This window comes from Phasianus colchicus, chromosome 4 (assembly GCF_987193195.1).
Source record: "Phasianus colchicus chromosome 4, bPhaCol1.hap1.1, whole genome shotgun sequence".
NCBI classification, from domain to species: Eukaryota; Metazoa; Chordata; class Aves; order Galliformes; family Phasianidae; genus Phasianus; species Phasianus colchicus.
The window spans coordinates 37323437-37339469 of NC_143439.1; the positions used below are offsets into that span (position 1 = coordinate 37323437).

The 16033-nt window shown below is 33.7% G+C and overlaps 1 long non-coding RNA gene across 1 annotated transcript; it reads right to left on the reverse strand.

Annotated features, from left to right (window-relative positions):
* Nucleotides 1-1597: 1597 nt before the first annotated feature.
* LOC149918189 (uncharacterized) lies at nt 1598-5694 on the reverse strand. The gene is made up of 3 exons (XR_016466432.1): nt 5531-5694; nt 4742-4891; nt 1598-1726 (listed from the first exon to the last, which is right to left on the reverse strand). It is a non-coding gene; the product is annotated as an uncharacterized LOC149918189 (long non-coding RNA).
* Between the last annotated feature and the right edge of the window lie 10339 nt (nt 5695-16033).

The following is a 16033-nucleotide window of genomic DNA, read 5'->3' on the forward strand; positions in this document are numbered from 1 at the left end:
TTATAAGGACCACTGCTATCTCCAAAGTTGATTGTGAGCTACAAGGAAACCCCAGTTAATTAATTCTTACATTAACTTTAGACAAGATTCTCTCCAAAACAAATGCTCAACCTTTTTCAGGAGAATCTCACTTGTTTGACTTGATCTTCTTTAAGCATGGAAAAACATACTTGGGAAATTCTTTCTGCTTTCACAAGACAAAAATACCTTTTGCAGACACAATCGGCAAAATCCTGTCTTCAGTGGTTTTTTTTTTTTTTTGCAGCAAATTTTAAAGAACAATAAAGGTTTGTGTAATAAAGCTTTTTTATTTGAATCTCTAATATGTCTATTTATCCAAATGCTTTCTGCCAAATGCTCTCTCTTCCCTGCAAATCCATTTGCAGTTTCTGCTAGATAATGACAGGAGCAGGAAAAAAATTGTATTCTAGAAAAGCTTCAGACACACAAATGACAGAAAGACAATAGATACTTTTAAATTGAACAAGAATAGTTAATATAAACATAACTAGGACACAGCAAAGTAAAATACACTAAGTAGTTCATTAGAAGCATATATGTAAAGAGGTTTACTGCATATTAGCAACGATCAATGAATTTACAAATGTAAATCTTATAAATTAACTTAAAAAACTAATAGTACAACTGTTTAAAAGCAGACATGATAAAGAGTACTCAAAAAAGAGAGCATTTACAAATAACTGCTGAAAAAGAGATCAGTACAAATATTCTTTACATGCAGTGAAAAGTCACTAAAGAAAATTACTCTTCAAAGGTATGCATGCATTTCAGTATTTGAAAGACTGTTTATCAGAGTTTTGTATAATATTTTTTTTTAATACTTGAAAAAAACTTTTAAGGCATTTACAGATTTTGATTGACAATTTCTCACACTGATTTTAAGACTAATTTTTAAGTCTTTATTTTTAATGCTTACTAATCCCATAACTAGTGTAAATGAAGTCCTAAATTATTTTGAACTGACGACAGAAACTGAAATATCTTTTAAATATATATCAATTGGTCAATTATAATCACACCTACTGTTTCTCCATTTAGTATTCTGAAATGATCATAAAGGAAAACTTAAAACTTCTTTGAAAAAAATAACTGATTACCATTTAAAGACAGGGAAAAAAGTCTGTGAGAAGTTGTATTATCTTGCTCCCATCTTTGTGAAGTCTAACTTTAGAGATGGTGACAAAATAAATTCAAGTCACTCACAGTTAAAATAGACAACTAAATAAAGACAAGTATGCCCTGGCTCCTTCTGCTGGAAGAGATTGTTTATTAACTAAATGAATTTACAATGCAATTAAGTTTTTGCATAGATGTTATCAATAACTCTGAGACTCCTTTTTACACAGGTGAACAATTAGATATCTGAATATAGAGTTCCCCCAAGGTTTTATTACTATTTTTGTTCGTGCATTATCAGAAAGACAATCATTCTTCAGTAGAATCCTAAAAACCGCACTTAGATTAAAAGTGAGAATGAGCAAAGCAAATAGCAACAGAAACACTGAAGTGGATTTGATTTATTTCAGATAATGTATAATCAGATAAAGTATTTGGGATCACACTTAAGTACCTTCAGGAAGCCTGCGCAGCATGTGCTTCTGTTTTTATCTGCTAGTGTTATAAAACAGCATCTGACAACCATTAGGCTCAACTTTTCATAAGTATTACTGATAGCGTCTTTCTTGAATGACTGCCTCCTGTGGACCTGGAATAAATGAACATGATGAAACTTGCATACAAGCCATGACTAAAATTTTTCATGACATTTATACAAAACAGATCCTTAGCAGTGAGAAGATACACTTAATAGATATTCTGGGAATATTTTTTTATTCATGAAATGCTGCAAGTCCTTGAAATTCCCCAGAAATTTCCAAAGCTCCAGTCATTATCACCAGTTACAGCCATACTCTTTATTTTTAAAGCTTAAAAATGAAAAAACATATATTTACATGACAATCTTTTGCCTCCTTAGAAAAGGTTCTTCTCCTACTTTGGTCTTACTAGATAAACTTAGATAAAAAAGCAACAATTCTCAATCACATATTTTCCCATAAATAGCACTGCCCAAAAAATATTCCTTAACAATGAGCTAATGAAATAAGCTAACTGATGCTTCAGTTTTGCTAGTAACAATCAAAAAATATGACCCAGAGCAGGGTAGTAAAAAAAAAACACAAGTTATAGGTAGCAGAAAACAATATTTCACAAACATGTCTATATCACTCCTCAGAAGTCATATTTAAACAAGACATCATCTTTTATAAAAAAGACTTTTTTATGAGATTTATGAGTTTGAACTAAACACATCAGTCCAAGTCAGACGACAGTTCAAAAGCTTAAACTTTTTTTTTTTAGAAAAAGTGGATTTTTAATCCAACATTATTAGAATTTTGCAAGAATAATAGATGAGTTTATGCCACTGAATTAATTAACAAAATGAATCTAATCTACCTGCAGCAAATCACATGTTATTTCTGATATGACATACTCAACACAGTTTTTAGGTTTGAGTAATATATATACTACATTTAGTACTACATGAGCAATACTAAATAAATAAATAAATAAATAAATAATCAATACTTACAGTTTTTCAACAGATTTCTGCTGTTACATCCTTTTGCAAATCAGCTGTTTGTCTGTTTTGTTCTATTTTGTCACAAAATGTCTGCCAATCTTAGCGAAATGATTCACAATTCTATCACCTGGATCACATTGTTCACTTTCTGAGCCTCAATCCCAAACCACTAATGTCAGTGAAGTTTTTATTGACTGTTGTGGATGGCAGAACAAGCAGTACCCAAGATGTCTTGAAAATTGCTTTTGATGTTCTCTGGCTTTTTCACTTTAGCTACTTGTGTGATCATAGTCATAGAATGTCAAGCCTAATTTGTTACTGATTTAGAAGTGGATTTTTCAAAGAATTTCTTGAAAAGCGTTCTTTCTTGTGTCTAACTGTTTCTAAGAATCAAATCTTTTTCTGCTTTTGTTGCTTTTTGGGAGCCATTGGATCTCTCCCATAACTTCACAGAGTGGATCTTATTGGAAGATCCTGAGATATCTGAAGTTCCTATACTACACTGAGTTAAGCTGTTAAGCTAAACTAAAGGAGATTATTTATGACTTTTGTTGTTCCAATTTACTGGGGAAAAGTTACTGAATTTAAGCAAAGCAATATATACTTCCAATGTATAAAGGTACGCCTGCCTTAGAAGGTTGAACAAATATCTTCAGAATCAATACACTAATACGTATGAGTAAAACAATTTTAGGTCACTCTGCAAACAAATTCCCTTGCTCAGTGACAAGAAACATTGTGTTCTCACAGTTCTGTTACTTCTCTCCTTCTCTTACCCTTGAGTCACATGTCTAATTAGCCTAAGGTAATTAAAGAGAAGTGGCAGGCATGCTTGGAGGACTCCAAGAAAAAGGTAAATGCGCTGAAGGACATGGTTTAGTAGGCATTGCAATAACAGGTTGATAGTTGGACTGGATAATCTTAGTGGACTCTTCCAAACTTAATGATTCTGTACTTACAGGTGAAGAGCAATCAGGACAAATGAACAGAGCAGGCAGTTTTCCTTCAGTCACTGCTGAGGAATGTAGATGCTGATATTTTTCCTTGTTATCTCTAAAGTCAAAATTTTAGCAAGATGATGTGCACAGAAAATGATTTTTAGCTTTCCCAGTGAATAAATTAATTGTAATTGCACTTTATAAAACTAATGGGAAAGTGAGTGAGATTATTTTGGATCCTGCTGTTTGTTGCCTGTGTAAAGATGATACATATCACATCTTGGGGTGCCAAGGCCTTGTAGCAACAAGCAATTATACATTCCTGCCTGCTCAGCATCTGTGATTATACCTCTTCCAAAGCTATTAAATATATGTACATCTGTGTCCAGAGAGAGTACTGCATGCTTGGGTTTGATAGATGAGAGCCGAAGTCTTTTTTTTTTTTTCCTCTTCGGTTGACAGTGGTATTCTAGGTAGCTATTTCCTTTGCTCGTTTTTCTTCAGAAGGATTGGTTTTCTCAAGTTGGACTTAGTAAGAAATGGTTGGCCTGAAAGTGCTTTCACCAGTGAAGTTAAAATGAATTTTTAAAGTACAGATTCTCACAGATAGGGTGTGTGAATGCTGCTCATGAAAAAGTAACACACCTCTTGTGTCAGACAAGAGGAGCCATGCTCAGGTGGAATTTTCTGCAGTTTTCTATCATGCTTTCATTCAAAACCAAATTGGTATGTAGCTATGCTATTTTAGAAGTTTTTTGAAGTTTTAGAAAGGAAAAATCATATTGATTTCATAATTTACTGAGGATTTATCAAGGGAAAAAAAAAAAGAAAACAATGATTAAAGCTGAAATCTTTCAGCTCTTCCTGTCATTCATTTTGAGATTGGTCCTAGGCATTTTGTCATGAGTTTCTTTAATGCTTTCAGTATTCATTTGGTCTCTTTGTATCCATTAATTTGCATATTGCAAAACTGAATGACACAGTCACAGAAAGACCAGAAAAAACTAGCATATTCTTTTAAGAGACTAGTTCAACCTAAAATCTCTACCATGAATGTTTAATGTTGCCACACTACTTCAGAGTAGTTCAGGCTACTCCTAGTAGTTCACATGTCCTTGATTTCAGTTCCAATAAAAGGAGAGCATTTGATCTCAGACACATGGTATGAGTATGCCCAAGTACTTCCCCTACAGCTACTTACTGAAAGTCCCAGTTCCATTTCCAGAGACTGCTACAAAGCCCACCGGGAGCGATGGCTTTCAGTGGAGCATTTGAATCAGGCACTCAGATTGAAAACATGCAAATGCTACCTGTCCCCTTCAATCATCCAGCCAACCAGCTCAGTTTGAGTCTGAAACAGAAGAAAACACATGCACTATTAAAAATCCTCTGTGTACTAGAAGCGTCTCTTCAAAAAACTAAAAATTTACGATGCTTTATTCTTTAGAAGACTTGAAAATAAGTGTTACAATAATGAAATATTAATATTTAAATCGGTGAACCAAAACTTCAGTAAATAACAAATCACCTTACAACTTACTAGAAGTTACCATTCTGTGTTTTTTGGACTAAATGGGCTGACATACAAAATGAAAACCCATAAGACTTTTATTCCAATTCCTGACACCTAAAATATTTAGTTAAGCTTTGATTCAGCTCTGACAAAGCGTGATATTTTAACTGTTAGTGTTCACCTTTAGTGCAAAATTTACTCATTGTGCAAACTATTCACAGAAATTCTTATAATAATAAAAATCCAGGCACTGTTTCTTTAGAAAGATCTTCAGATGCTAATGCAATTTTCTGTAGTGCTCGTAATAGTTCAAAAGATGCCTTCTTACCTATGCTATATCCTAACTTAGGATGGCATATTTTACATACAACAAAAACTACAGAAGGAATGACAGTACAGAGATCTCTGGTTAGAATATTTTTACCAGTATGATCTAAATGAAGAAGAAAGCGTAACTCTCAAATGACTAGCAGTTACCAGATGCAACAAATGTTGGTACATGGAAATTGCACAGCAACTTGAGGAAACAGCAACTAGAGCATATTGCTCAGTAACATCACATGAATTAGATGCATCAAACATTCTTTACTTTAATAGATAGAATTCACTTTTCTGTTCCCCTAGGCTAGCCTGAAAGAAAAAAAAATTCATAGCACGAATATACCAATACAGTAGATATGAAAAGAAAGCAAGGCGAAGCTCTGAGGAAAGTTTATGAGCAGAACTTTAGCAGCAGAATGACATATCTGACAGTCTCAGTAGCACTGTTTATGAAAGAGTCCAGAAAGTTCAAGAGTAATGAGAAAGCCATGCCCATTAAGATGAAGAGGCAAAAGTAACAAAGACAACTGAAGAATAGCAACAGGATTAGGCAAAAAAACACAACAATTAAGATTTGCAGAGAAAGATGTTATGGTAGTTATTCGCCTGCTTCAGCATAACAGGGAAAAAACAATAATCATACAGCAAAAGTTTGGATTAAAAGAAAAAAAAAAAAGAAAATTCTAGAATTTTACAGCAATATACATCCTGAAAAAAAAAAAAAAAAAAGAAGAGGTGACAGGAATATAAAGAATACTTCAGTACTGCAGACTTTTGGAAGGTAATAGCTGTTGTTAGAACTGTCATCTATAAACTAGTCAAAAGACAGATGTACTTGAAATGCCTTGCCCAATAAAGATCCCACATGTCACTCAAAATGATCTGACTATTTATTACGGAATTTGTAATGGAAACATGAAAGAAGGTATGGAACGATATAACAGAGACAGATGGACTGTTTTCTACATATGTCATTTAATATGAATCAGTGACTAGAATTGATTAACACAGTTGCTGCTATAATGGATTAAACACATTCAAACGACTAGAGAGTAGGTGAAAATTAAAATGCAAAGCACATGGCTTCAAAAAGTAAAATATTCTCCTGACAAATGCTAGTATAATCTATTAAAAATTAAATAAAATAGACATCCATTTTTGAAGAATAAAGGTTGTTCCACTGACAGATCCATGGAAAGATGAAAACATCAGCATTACATTGATATTACTTAGTGCTGCTTCTTCACCCAACTCTGCTTGTTCCCTAAACACTTCCTACAATACACCTGATGTAAGCACATATACTTGAGTATTGTTTCCCATCAAGGAAAGTCCTCAAAAAGGCAGCACTCAGCTGCTGGAGATACTGCTGCTATCACAGTTTTCCCCAAGTACCAGCTAGCACTGCTTTATCTTTCCATTGCATAGCCTGTAAATTATCTGTCTAAGCAACTCTAATTCAGTAGCACTGTATCATATATAATGCCTGTAGGATGAATTCACCAAATAGTATTTATTATACTGAAAAAGACCAGAGAATTTTTCTCACATTCTCTTTTGTCATAGTCATTCACAGTGTTTGGAGCAGCCAGCTCTGGTGAGCAATTATTTGTGGTATTTCCAATGAGTTATCTGGAAGACAATTTATTCATGTAAAAGCAGACAGAACTTGTCTGGAAGAAAAGTTATTCATTGTTACTTGACTTCTTAAAAGAGCAAGATGTAAATAATTTTAGGATAGGAAGAACTGCAGAAAAATGAATGCAATAGCCTCAGTGTACAAATTTGATTTCTACTTCATTCTAAAATATGGAAATCTAAGTATAAGAGTGTCAGTTGAAGAAATTTCATACTGATGCATTTTTAAAATTGCTTTAATTATTTTAAGTAACTAAAAACCAGAATACAGATTTCCCTAAAAATCTCATATTGTCATAAATATGCCAAAAACTACACTTGTACTTGAAGTATTTTACAAGATAATTCTCCTGTGCAAAGTACAACTTGATTCTGTAGGTTGGTTCCAGGATTTAAATTGAAGTTTACTCATGGCTTGTATTCATATTAGCATCTGTCTTCCCAGCTACAGCAACAGGAAATATCATGAATACACCATGAAATTAAACATATAAGTATACTAAAACAAAAATCACTCTTGCACTCTGGAGTCACAATAGCATTATGTTACAACTGACCTGAATTATGCTGTTTGGCAATGGAAAGAATATTCAGGAAAAACAGGTCTTTTTTTTTTTTTTTTCCTTCCCTCCGCTTCCTCCCCTAGTATTTTATGGCATCTTAATGAATCCTTTCAGCAATATTTATGTAACAAAATACAAAGCTAAGAAGAGGAAAACAAATAGTTTCAAACAAAAATTCCAGCAGGAGGTTTGAGAAAATAAAATTTCAAACCTTTGTAATTTACCTTGAGGAGATACTTCTCTTATTGTCAGAAGATACAATTTTTTGCCAGTTCTGTAAAATTATTTATCCATCTACTTTCATGCACACAACATGCTGAAAGAAATATTAACTTAATGCATAATCTCAGTCTTTTGAAAAACAGGCGTGCATCTGTGTATATATAAATTTCCCTTCAGTTCACATAAGCTGAGGTACTGGCCTTTTTCTTTAAACCTAGTTGCTTAGCAACTAGGGAAGATAGAGCATTTTTAGAAAATAAGTCCTCATTGTTTAACAACAGTTTTAAGATTTTAAATTGTGCGGATTTTTAGTAGCTGGGACTCAGTTACACAAATTTTAATGAGAAAGTCATACTCCCACTGAAATCAAGGAAAGATTTTTCACTCAGTTTGCAAGGAAGGACTTCCTGTTTGTTGCTTTTCCTGTTTCTGTTTGTTCTAAAGCCAACATTGAGCGCAATACATAGACTATTTCCCTGAGCACAAAAGGTGCTGAATGTTTTCACCGACTTCAATTACACCTTCTCTGAAAATGATTCTTTCATGAGCACTTATGAGAAATGACAAATGACATTCATAATAAGCCATGTCACTGGAGCACTAATCAAATTAGACTTACTACCTTTGCAATCACAAGTGGGTCTTCATGTTTTATATCTGAACACAATTTGAGTCAAGTTAGCTTGCCAGAACATTGCCTCTATCCTCATAAAAGTATATGACAGCTATAACAAGCATTTTGGGAGTAGGCAGGTGCAGCACAATACAGACACAGGAAGTCTAATGAAAATATAAACCAGACTGTTTTCCTCACTAAAAGCTGTATTTCTATTAGCAATTCAGAAAAATATCAATAGTAATCAATTAAGAGTGATTTGGATAAGACATTCTGCAGATGTAGGAGATTAATTATAATCATGTTAGCTTACTGATTGGCTAATTCTATGTATTTACTTAGACAGCATAGTATGCCTTGCCTCTAACATTAAGTCTGTTTTATATTTCCTACTGTGTGGATTGAGAAAGACAAAATGCTACAAAAATATGTTTTAGCTAATGAAAAGGTTTGTGCTCTAGTGCTTACAAATTGTGATTCAAAAACCAGGACTGGAAGTAGCCTGAGAAACACATTGTTTACTGTTTGATTAAAACACTTAAATAAGTCCTGAACTGTCAAGAATAATAAGTAGGTGCTCAACACATAATTTCTTACCCAATTATTTTTAAGAACTCTTAGAAATATAGCTAAGCATCATAACCTTTGCCCCCAAATCACTGCAGTAAAATAGCAAATGAATAATTCAGGTAAACAGTATTAGCAATTAAATTATAACTTTCTCAAGAGAATCCACTATCATGCATTACTTAATAAAAATATATAAAAAAATAAATTTCATAACCATCTCACCAGGTAGACATTTTGGAATAAGGTGTTACATGTAGAGATAAGTGGGATAATCTAGGATTCAAATATTTAAAACTCTGAATAGAAATTATATTATGGTTTCCAACAATGCCGGTTGCACTGTGCCATCTGAATGTTTTTATAAATTTTCATTGTTTTGCAAATATTAAAAAATTTCATCCTCAATCTGATAGATTTTATTTCCATTTGCTTAATTTGTCTTGCTTTTCACCTTTATGATTGGTGTTTTATGCTGGTGTCAAGCTGTATCTAATGCAAATGATTCCAGCAGATCTTCGCTTACATATTTTAGTTAAATTACCTATTTTAGCTCAAGGAAATGATTTACATTAAATTATGTGACATTTTTCCTTATAACATAATGAATGCTGCATCCCGGTTTTGTTAGGAATTTTCACCAGGACAAGGTGAAGGACAAAAAGAAGCAAGCTTTTATATTCTGAGCAAAATTCATATTCAGTAAACATGCAAGTTTTACATTATTTGTGTCTAGGGAAACACAGAACAGCTAAGTTTCAGCTAACAGTAAGCTAAGTTCACCTATACGGCCACTTGCAATAAAAGATGCAAGAGAATTTGGGAGAAATTTGCAGATTTCCTTGATATTAATTCCATTTTCCTTAACAAACGTGTCACTTAAAAATATAAACTTCCTGAATAAGACACAGACTTGGGAATGTTGTCAGATGAATATCTCCACAGGGAAGGTGCTCTCTGGTGCAGTTCTCTTGCAACTAGTTCCTCATTCATTGTATAGAGCACCCAACATAAGTATATGAACAAAGAATAAGCTGCATATGAACCAATGCATTAGTGTTATCTTCTTCACTTTAAAGTAAATATTAAAACAAACAAAAAACGAACAAACAAACAAACCAATTGAGAGTCCAGTAAGAAAAATATGGGCCATTCTTTTCTGCAGAGATAAAAAAACAAAACAAAACAGCTGCACCTAGAAATTGTTTCATAAAGCTTGCATCAACTTAAGAAGTATTAATTGTCACTTACATAATTATTTGTCTGCTTTTAGCAATGGAACTCTGAACTAGAGCTGGTTCTAATATCTGATTCAATATAGGAGTGAATTTTATAATTGGGTAAGGTTGTTTTTTCGGTAGGATCTCATCAATAGTTCTCTGTTTTGTTGTTGCAGGTTGGGTGTTGGTTTTTTTTGGTTTTTTTTTGTTGTTGTTTTTTTTACTGTTAGTGTTTTGATTTAAACCAAACCAGAAATGAATTAATGGCTGCAGTATTTTACACATATTCTTCGTTTTCTTATTAAAGATGTCAACTACTGCTTCAACACTTGTCAGAGATACAGCAAGCTCTTTGGAAAATGTATGTAAATCTCCATATATTCCAGACTGACAAAGCACTAGCAAGATGAAAAGTTGTAAATACACATCACTGTTCCCAGCCTTCTGATGCTTCATCAAAAATGACATGTAAAAAATTAAAAATTAACAATTGAAAAAAATGTGTTTTTGCAAAAATACAGGTCTTTCATATGATTATTTTTATAATAACAAAAGTCACTTATGTTTTTTCTCAAAGAGCAGGGCTAAATAGACAGCCACGTTTTCAGTTCTCCTTTCAAGCAGAAAGGGCTTAATCATGTTCTGTATTAAATTTTGTCTGCCAGCACCATGTGCTCTACATCCTGCATGCTAAACACAGCAATTAATATCACCTTTACTGATCTGCTGTTAGAGAGAAACAGGCAAACCTGCCTGCACACCTTTCATTGCTTCTGTCCCTGTCTGAGGGATACAAATATTATGGATTGGGCATAAAGAGACTCGAACTGGGCTTAAAAGATTCTCTCTGAATAGCAGGACAAGATGAGACAGTAAATCAGTTCCACATCCTACAACAGGCCATGGGATATGGAAGACTCTCCTGTTCCATAGGAGGTTTTCTGCCTTTTATTTATTTACAGAATAGAGAACTCAGGGTTGCTAAAAAGCAGAGTAGCTGATATGTTATTAAGCTAACAGAGACAAATAATTTCCATCAATAAGTGATTTCTGTCACAGCAGACTATCTAAACAGTAGATCTTGGTACATTACAGAATGCAGAATAGAAAACTCCAGAGTTTTTTAGCACCTGCATCATTTTTCACATGTGCATACCTTTCAGCTTATTTCAGCAGTAATATTAGAAATTCAATGTACAGTTGAAGATCAATTTTTTTGCTTCTTTTTATGACAAGATTCTCTTAATATTTTATGGTGTTACACAAAATGAAGCTTGTTTTTACTACATCTTGTTAGACAACTACTACTGATGTGAGTAACAGGGACAAAGTTAGAGACCAGATATATCATGCACATTCTGCTAACAGATCTACTATGGGTAGACTGAAGATACTGCAGTTTCTTTTCTCACTGTCACCAGTGAATGAAATGAATGAAAGGAAAAACATTTTCATGCTGTCAGAAAAACCAAAGCAGTACTGCTCTTCAAGAGGCAGCATCTACGTGGAAGGTCACTGGCTAAGTATTTTTACTGATGTATTAAAACTGTTCTACAGCTTTTATTCAAACTTCTTGTAAATTAAACATATGAAATCAACAATTGGATTAACAACTCCCACTTCAGCCATTTTTTATGCTTTTGGAACATGAACTCTTCCTGAAGGCATTTAAGTTCATGGGAAGTCTTGGCCACTCTTGGAGCATCCTTATGACCCAGTCCCAAGAGCTCTAACTCCCATGACAAAATATCAGCATCTCTTCATTCCTGTTAAGGCTCATTGTGCGCTGCCAAAACCACCTACCCAACAAGGCATCTAAAAAGCGCAGATCACAAGTCCCAGATAGCTCCACTATATTTCTAGAGAACTTCAGAGAAGACACTGATAATGTGAAGTCTGAAGAATTTCAGCATCTTACTGATTCAACGTATGCCTGATAAAACACATTTTGATCAATATTTAGCATTTTTCTAAATGTAAGGAGGTGTTCCAGCAATGGGCAAACATCTAGCTACAACCCCCATGTTTGGCCATAGATCTTAGTATGGCAGCATACAACAGCCTCCATTATAATACTTAATCTTGAAGCAATGCAGCACACTAACATAGATGTTAAAACTCTGACTTTAAAGATGGGGAACAAAGAGGTAGGCAAGTACCCAGAAGACAAGAAGGTCTAGTCTCGAATCCTTCCCAAATGTCCTAAACTGAGAAAAGCTGCCTTGTGGATATAGCAAGGCTAAAAGATAAAGAGAGATAGACAGATAGAAGTATTCTGGAGGATTGTTTCTTGATGAAATTTCACGGAAGGCTTTTTAGATCACATAGGGTGTTCCAATAGCTTTTCTACTGATCTTTCCTATATCTTAAGCAAAATAAGAAATAATTGTGTGCTTTGCCATACTTGCTTTGCCTCCTCTTTTGTAACAGGTGAAACTTTCTCAGAGTTCACCAGCAGCTCCATGTTAAAGACATCTGTGTTGAGTGCAGAGGAGACAGATATATCGCAGAAGGTCAGCAGAGCTAAGACAGGCAGGAGACTTCTGCCCCACTGCTATGTTTGAAAACCAGAAGCAAATCTGGGCATACCTTCAGGATTGTTATGTTTCTACCCAAGGATTTCCTTTCATGGGAAAAATGAACAGCTGGAAGTATTAAAAACAAGGATGTACATATAAAGTCTTCACCAGTAACCTGGGCTGAAGAATGAAACTTAGCAGATGGGCTATTTTCTGCAGGCAAAACTGGCAGTTCCTTGGAAGGCAGGTGGCAGGCAGCTTTCCTCCCTAGTGCCACAAAAGCAATAAAAGGGTATTAGTTTATAAAAGAAAGAATGGCTAAATTAGAATGCTTATTTTAATTCTCCTTCTGAGATTTAATGACCGTATCTTTGCACAAAAGCTTTATAGCACTGAATTACCCAAGGATGGGGTTTTGTTTGTTTGTTTTATCCTCCTTTTCAAAGAAAATGTAATGTTTCCCAGAAGACTTAATAAGAATTTGCAATACTGTTAACATTTAAACTTGTAGTTCGAAAACCTACTGGAATCCAGTAGCAAAAATGTTCTATTTATTTCCTACTTTTTTGGCTGGTGTATGATAACAATTCCATAGACATGAATGGGGCATACAGTGGCTGACAGGAACAGCACAAGATCTCAGATGTGGTGTAAGACAATATATAAATACATATATATATAAAATATATATATATTCACTTTTTGGTGAATAGCATGAAAAACTGAAGAAGATTGATGCTTCCCACTGTTTCTTTCATATTCCATCTTTTTTTTTTTTTTTTTTTTTTCCACAGCTCAGAAATTTCTCATTATCACTATTTAGTTCTTGATTCTCTGAAATCTACTTTCCAAAAAGTCCTGTCCCTTGTTTTCCATCACCTCTCCCCTACTGTCTACACATCATAAACTATGAATGACTGCATTTCGGCAAATTTTTTTTCTGTCTCCATGTTGTAAGTTTTGATGATGGCTGCTAGGAGAGAGATGTATGTAAGGGATAACTTTAACAGCACCACTAAGCAAATCACTAAGTGAGAAACCAAGTGTAAACAAAATCAGAAATGGTTTTGTTAAGAGTCAAATCTTAGATATTACTTATTTCAACTCTTGCAAATATTGATAAGCAACTTTTCTAATCAGTGTCTATTTCATGGGCTATTTTCTGACCTCCCCCCCCCCATTTTATTGAATCAGGATGTGTTTCCATCTCTACTGTGATCAAGAAAATATCCTGTGTTTAAAACTTCATTATATGCTTGAAGAGGAATTAATTTTGTAATTTTATTCTTTATCTGCATTGCATGTTATTAAAAGCAGATTGTTAATCATTGCCAGAACAAATCTGTAATTGAATTTAAAAAAGCTTTCAACAACAAATGTTCATTTCTTTTAGCAAAGTATCTACTATATCACTATAGCAAATTACTGAAATTTTCACATTTGTTTTATTTTTGAAACAGAGAAAATAGATACTAGCAGATAATTTAAAAAAAAAAAAAAAGATTTTAAAGTCTTCTACTGAGATGTCAAGAATGCAACCTTTCTTTTCAGTATTGCTGAATTATTAGCCATTCAAATGACATTACAATAGTCCCTTTAGACACATGTGCTAACCAAAAAGTAAATCATAGGGCAAATGGTTAATGTTAAAATATAATAAACAATTTGTAAATTTTAAATAAACTATATTCCCAAGCTTAAAGTTCCTAAACTATAAATCTAGGCTTGCTTATTTTTTAATTTACCTTGAAGTCTGCACACAGATCAAATGCTTACAGAAAAAACTCTTCTGCAAGGACAGTCTGACTGAGTTCCTAGGAAGAGCAGATTTATGTCAAAGGCTGCCAGTAGATGATGTCATTGAAGAAACAAATTTAAATTCCTCTGAAAATGAAAAAATCTTGTAAACATCTTTACATTTAATCGCAGCACTTCTATTCTCCTGCCTATGTTCCAAACACCGATGAGGATTAAGAGCATTACAAGAAGAAAACACTTTGCCCAAACGAATTACTCTTTTAAAAACATGGAAGAGAAAGAACACCAGATGTTCAAAAAGAGCAGGGTATAGATCTAAGAATCAGAAAGGATGATGAATATGGACCATGAAATAAAGCATTCAGCAATGTGATGAGCATCTGTTGAGTAATAAATCTAGTCTTTCTCCGGTTCTCTTTCCAAAATGAATTTAAACTGAAAGTTTTCCGACTTGGTGAAAATATTGTCAAGTAAGAAAATACTGGTCATTTTCACAATAATATTTCATCTGTTAATATGAATAATCACATGCTAATAAATTATTTATCTACAGAATAAATACGGCAATTTATGAATAAATTGCAGTTTTTGTTTATTTGTAATCCAGATGGGGGGTCATAATTGACTAACCTTCTGAAAAAACCATGAACGTTAAGGGCATGTGGAAGTAACCACTATAATTTGAGATTATGTACAGCCCTTTCCTAATTAAATAAGCTTTTAACATTTGAAATCATGAAATCAAAGTTAGTTTCTGAAGGAAAAAAAGTATTTGTTGAGAGACTGAGAAGAAATGGTATAATGCAATCTCAAGATCAAGAGTAACAAACAGCAGGAAGAGAAGACCTTTTCTTCATGAAAACAGTTGTTTTGTTGTCCTGAAAGCTGTTGTGAACTTCTTCGAAAGACATCTGCAACTGAAATAGCTGTGCTGGAGGGCACAAATTTGGCATGTAAACATTTCTCACTGAGTGCTTATTGCCTTTGAGCAGTCTTCTGAACATATCTGAACAGAGACAGACAAAATATATACTATAACTGCATACAATATTTTTTTTGTGACAGTTTTATTATTCAGAGCATGTAACACGCAGCTAGGGAAGGATATACTTGCATCACTGCGGAGACCTTGGCTCAGGCCTAGAAAATTAAGTGAATGACAAATATGACCTGTTCAGTATTTTAGAAAATGTTTATATCAGTATAATGCAAAGAAAGTTTGGATGGGGAAGAATTACAATTTGATAACATCTTGGAAAAAAAGCAAGCTCTAGTCTACTTCACCACAGAACTTCTCTAAAGGAAAGCAGAGCCATATGGCACATGCTCTTCTAATTGTGCATATTAAATAGGGAATAGTTTGTACTTCCCTTTTGTTTCTCTTGGGATAGTTTGGTGGTGGTGATGATGGTTTTGTAATGAAAATGAGAATCACAATAATCTTGGAAGCTATATTCTTCAAGTAACTAGGAAAGTATTTTCAAAGAAATAGCATAAGAATAATATCCTAAGTGCCCTCTTTTTGCACACTGACAGCCAAGATTCATCCTGTCAGT